Source organism: Trifolium pratense, linkage group LG4, assembly GCF_020283565.1.
Source record: "Trifolium pratense cultivar HEN17-A07 linkage group LG4, ARS_RC_1.1, whole genome shotgun sequence".
Classification (NCBI taxonomy): Eukaryota; Viridiplantae; Streptophyta; class Magnoliopsida; order Fabales; family Fabaceae; genus Trifolium; species Trifolium pratense.
In genome coordinates this window covers 914,446-920,445 of record NC_060062.1, presented here as the reverse complement: position 1 = coordinate 920,445, position 6,000 = coordinate 914,446, and positions in this window count along the sequence as shown.

Sequence of the window (6,000 nt, the reverse complement as noted above, 5' to 3'; positions counted from 1 at the left end):
AAGCAAAGGATATATCAACATGGAAGGGTGGATAGAAAAGGCTCAAGGTACCAATAAACATGCCTCGTGTGTGCTACAAAAGTACCAATCAAATAAAGAGACGACAAGCAAAATCTAGAGACAATACACGAGTGGATATCACACATAGAAAGAATGAGAGTGTTTGGCTCAATACCTCACGGTTGGGTCGAATCAAAGAACCGGTCAAAAAGTGTGCGTTCCCTTCCTTTGCCTCTTGATCACATGAGTGCAACACGCTATTGCACTGCAGGTTTCACATATCACACGCGGAGACAATCAAGCAATTGATACTCAAGTAACTAGAAGGAACATGCCCAAGTATTGAAACAAACTCTAAAAGTAAAAACCATTCCATAATCATACAAAAGAAGATTCAAATTCAGAGTTAAAATAGTACATCCAGCCAATTCCAAGCAACATCAAATTATTATTACAACCCAACGAAAGTAAAGTAGCATAAGAGTGAAAGGGAAGAAAAGACCGTAAACTCATGGGTTGCCTCCCATGAAGCGCTTCTTTCTCGTCATTAGCTTGACGCTTCATCCTCACAAGTTAGGGAGGATACTTCAAATTTGACTCAACCCGGCTCCTCTTGTTCTCTTCATTCAAAGGAGCAATATTAATATCAATAGGTAATGATTTCACACTTCCCGAATCACTCTTGAGATCTTCCCCTTTGGTGTTCAAATTGGTTCTTTCCTTCTTACTAGACCGTGATGAAGATTTCTTAGAACCTTTCTTCACCGAAGCTTTAAATGTTGAAGTGGAAGACTTTTGAGGATTGACAACCGGATCGGGCTCTTCTTCTTTGGCCATCTTGTGCAAACAATAGATAGGAACCACACCATCCAAGTCCCATCCTAGGTCGTCATTCACTTTCTCCGCTTCTTTTAACAAGTCATTCTCTTCTAGTGGAGTGAGCAAATCACTTATGATCACGGGTTTCCTAGAGTCGCCACCCAAAAACACATACTTCCATTTAGGAGGAAGTTCTTTCAATTCCGGTGGCTTTTTTATTGCCTTTGGCTCTTTCTCCTCTTCTAGGGGGTTATCCAAGTTTTGAAGAAAAATTTCAATCTCATGATCCCACTCTTCTTCTTTCTCATCTTTTACCACTTCCTCTAGCACTTCCACTTTGAAACATTCGGATACCACTCCACAAAATTCAAGGTCTTGGTTATTGACCTTCTTCATCCTAGGATAAGGCATTCTAGCATATGGTGAAGGAACTTGAAACTTGGGGCCCTTCACAAGAGGTTTCTTGCCTTTCTTGGCACTAGACTCACTCTCCACTCTCTTTTCAACTTCACCCTCATAAGCTTTTTCTTCCTTATTTTTTTCTTCTTCCTTATTTTCTTTTCTATCTTCAACTACACCATCCCTCATCTTTTCAACTACACCATTTTTACTCTCATCCTTCTTAGGATTCTCCACTACTTCTTGTGATGAAACTTCTCTACTCCTCAAATTAATGGAATTACAACTTTCATTACGAAGATCCGTGGTGTTTCCATAAAAACCACTTTGAGTTTGTAGAGAAGAGACTTGCCTTGCTAGTTGACCAATTTGATTTTCGAGATTTTTGATGGAGGCTTCATGACGTTCGCTTGACACTTCTTGGTTTGCCTTCATCACCTCAAAATTGCCTTGAGTCATCTTCATGGCTAAGATAAGAGTATCTTCAAAAGATTCAAGGTGATCTTCATAATGTTGATCTTGAGGAAATGCTTGATTCAGATTAGCTCCATAAGAACAATTCATGTGATTCTTCACTCCAAGATTGAAGGTGTTGAGCTTCTAGTTGTTTGGTAATGATTTGTAGAAAGACATTATTGAACTTCTAGTTGTTTGGTAATGATTTGTAGAAAGACATTATTGAACTTGCAACTAGTTAAGAGTGCCTCTTGATTGTATGATTCAAACATATCTTCCTTCCGCTTTACGATTTGCTCGTGCTGCTGTCTCAATTTCAGAATCGAAATCCAGCTTAATTGGACCTGTTCTCCGCATGCACAATGAAACACACAAGTAGAACGCTCCGGGAGAAAAATATAAAACAGAAAATGATAAAGAAAACACAGAAAATATGAACACTATTGCCTAGTTGAATCAATCACAATCCCCGGCAACGGCGCCAAAAACTTGATGAAATATTTCGCAAGTGCACGAAAATCACGTAGTAATAAAAATATCGATCCACAGGGATTGTGTGATCAAACTAGTCGAATCGTGTTCATAGACATTTGATCAGTGTATTTATAATGCACTTTCTTCTATCTTATGATACGAAATTTATATGATTTCTCCACTTATTTCTAGCGTTTTTAATGAGTTTCCTAAGTTTAGGATAGTTTTGCTTTTATTTTGTTTTCACACTTATTTCATAAATAAACAGCAGTTTGACCTCTTCTCACTCTGCAGGCCATAACTGGAGCTACGAGTATCGGATTGAGGCTTGCGAGCATGCGTTGGAAAGCTAAGACAAAGAGATACAACTTTGATGTTGGAGCGAAATTTAAATTCCGAAGTTTACGTCGTGTCACGATGGGTTATATCGTACCACGATGAGAATGGAAAAAATTTGCACAGAATCTGCAAATCTTGAGGACCAAGCAGCCATCCCATCGCGCCACGATCAATCCAACGCACCACGATGCTGCTTAGAAATTAAGTCGAAAAAGCCTATAAATAGAGCCTTAGTCTCTCATATTTTATTCATTCCAGTTTTTGAGAAACTCTTGTAGCCTCTAGTATTCTATGGCTTGCTAAACCACTAGGGTTGATCTGCTGTAAGGGGATTTCTCCAAGACCTTGAGGTTATTTATATTATTCAGTTTTATTTAATTCTTTTCAATTATGTTCTTGTTCTTGTTTGCTTAATTCAAGTTTCATATACATGATTGTTAGTTTTGATTGATTTCTATTTCTTAAGGTAATCGTGTTTAACTTAGCTTATTCGTTAATTCACGTGTTCTTAACCGTTTGCTTAATTCGGTATACCGTTTGCTTAATTCGGTATCTAACAAAAGGAATATAATTCATATAGAATCGAATACGCTTGTTAATCGTTTCTATAATCAAAAGAGAATTAAATCCGCTTAGGGACTGATAATATAACGATCGATGATAAGTCTGAAATCTCCGAGCAGTAGATTAATCTGTTTCTCACAACTGTTTCTAAATCAACTTACTTTCTTCGTTTCTAATCATTGAAACCAAACCTAAACCCCTTTTTTTTTACAATTCTTACTTGATTATAATATTGATAAACTGATTTTAAGAGTCCTTGTGAGACGACCAAGGTTAACTTACCTTGTACTACATTTTACAAAATTCAATTATTTTTGACCGCATACGACAGCGATCAAATTGGCGCCGTTGCCGGGGACTCTTTGTCGATTTCAATCAATATTATTTTCGTAAATTAATATTTTTGTGTTTTGGTCGTGTGTTCTTGCATTCTTGTACCTACGGGAATTCTGGCTAGGAAAGGCTTGGTACTTAAGCGATCCTCGATCCACCTCCCTTACCTGGGAACCCCTGTAGTTGCTATTTGCTGGACAATTTGACCCTTACACACACACAAAAAAAAAAAAAATCAAATTTTCAATAAAAATCTAATAAAATAAAAAAGGCAGTTTCTGAAATTTGTTTCCGAATTAATTCCCCATTGTGCTGCCTCATCGAAAAAAATAAATAAATCAGAATCTCCTATTTTTAGAAAAAATAGGAGACGCCACCTCAAAAATCTCAAATTTATTGTTTTTCTATTTTATTTTAATTTATTACTATTTTCGTAATTTCAAAAAAATCCAAAAAAATTTGAAAAATCTTTATTTGATTTTATTAGATTTTAAGTCATATTTTTATATTTTTCTAATCTCGTCTCGATCGAATTTCCATTTTCGGTTGAATTTCTTCTTCTGATTCTAATTTAAACAATTACACCATGGCTGACCAAAAGACTTTAAGGGAGCTTGCAGCACCTGACATTAATTATAATTCACTTTGTATTGAATACCCTAATGTTGCTGTGGCTTTCGAATTAAAGCCGGGCCTAATACACCTGTTGCCCAAGTTTAGCGGTCTTTCCGGTGAAGATCCCCATAGGCATCTGAAGGAATTTCAGGTCGTGTGCTCTACACCCTTGAGACCTGAAGGAATCACCGAAGACCATATCAAGCTAAGAGCCTTCCCTTTCTCACTCCAAGGAGCTGCGAAGGACTGGTTATACTACCTTCAGCCAAACACTGTTGCAAGCTGGACTGATCTTAAAAAGCTTTTCCTAGAGAAATACTTCCCTGCTTCTAGGGCCGCATCCATAAGAAAGGATATATGCGGCATCAGACAATGTGACAGCGAGTCACTTTCTGAATACTGGGAACGATTCAAACAATTAGTGTCCAGCTGCCCCCAACACCAGATCTCTGAGCAGCTACTTATCCAGTACTTCTACGAAGGACTATTACCCATGGATAGGAATATCTTAGATGCTGCTAGTGGCGGAGCCCTTGTCGATAAGACACCCGCTGCAGCGAAGGCTCTCATTGAGAACATGTCTCTCAACTCCCAACAATTCACCACTAGAAGCAATTATGTGGTTCTGACAAAAGGAGTGAATGAAATTCAAGCCTCCCCTCCCAACAAGGCTATAGAAATCAGACTTGACGAGCTTACCTCTCTAGTGAAGCAGTTGGCATTAGGAAAGACCCGGACTGTAGGAAGAGTGTGTGGCATTTGCACCTCCCCTGAGCACCCGACAGATATATGTCCCATCCTACAAGATGAATCCATAACTGAGTTGCCTCAAGCATACGCAGCAAATGTGTACAATCAAGGCAACAACCAAAATAGATACAATGCTCCTGACCTTTCCACTAATAGATATCATCCCAACTGGAGAAACCATCCAAACTTGCAGTATGGGAATCCACCCGCACAACAACAGTTACAGTCACCCCTTCCCCAACCTGCTCAAAACATGCCACCACCAGCAGTGGCTACTTCTGGATCTTCACTAGGAGACATAGTCAAGCAATTGGCCGTGCAAATACAGACAACAAATGCATCCATGAACGATCTGAAAACACAGGTCGGACAACTAGTGACTACTATGAACCAAATGCAAACTCAGAGCTCCAGGAACCTCCCTGACCAAACCGTACCTAACCCAAATGTTAGTGCAATCACTCTTAGGTCTGGCAAGGAAGTCGACGCAGCAGTAGAAGCAAGTGTAGATAACAGTGGAGAAAAAAATGATAAAAATAATAAAAATAAGTCAACTCCTACACCTGCACCCACACCTACCCCTGAACTTGATGAAGATGAGGAGCAGTCCATACCACTTCCCTTCCCTCAAAGAGCTGTCAAAAGCAAAAGGGAGCATCAGTTCGACATGGATAGGGAGATCTTGGATGTTTTTAAGAAAGTTGAAGTAAACATCCCTCTCCTTGAGGCTATCAAACAAATCCCGAAATATGCCAAACTCCTCAAGGAGATGTGCACAAACAAGAGGAAACTAAAAGGGAACTCGAGAGTTAATATGAGTAGGAATGTCTCTGCAATCATACATCAGACAGACTTGCCCGAGAAATGTGAAGATCTTGGAGTCTTTACTGTCCCTTGTACCATAGGCACTACCGAATTCGGAAGTTGCATGTTGGACTTAGGCTCCTCCATAAATGTTATGCCTACATCTATATATAACTCTCTTTCCCTTGGTCCCTTGCAGCCTACAGGTCTTGTCATTCAGCTTGCAAATAGAAGCATCACCCGCCCTAAGGGTATTATCGAGGATGTGCTTGTTAAAGTTAATGATCTAATCTTTCCTGCAGATTTCTACATCCTCGACATGGAAAGAGAAACAAGTTCCAGTAAAGGAACCCTCATTCTAGGAAGGCCATTCATGAGGACCGCTAGAGCTAAAATTGATGCTTATGCAGGGACACTTTCAATGGCGTTTGGGAATCGTGTTATCCG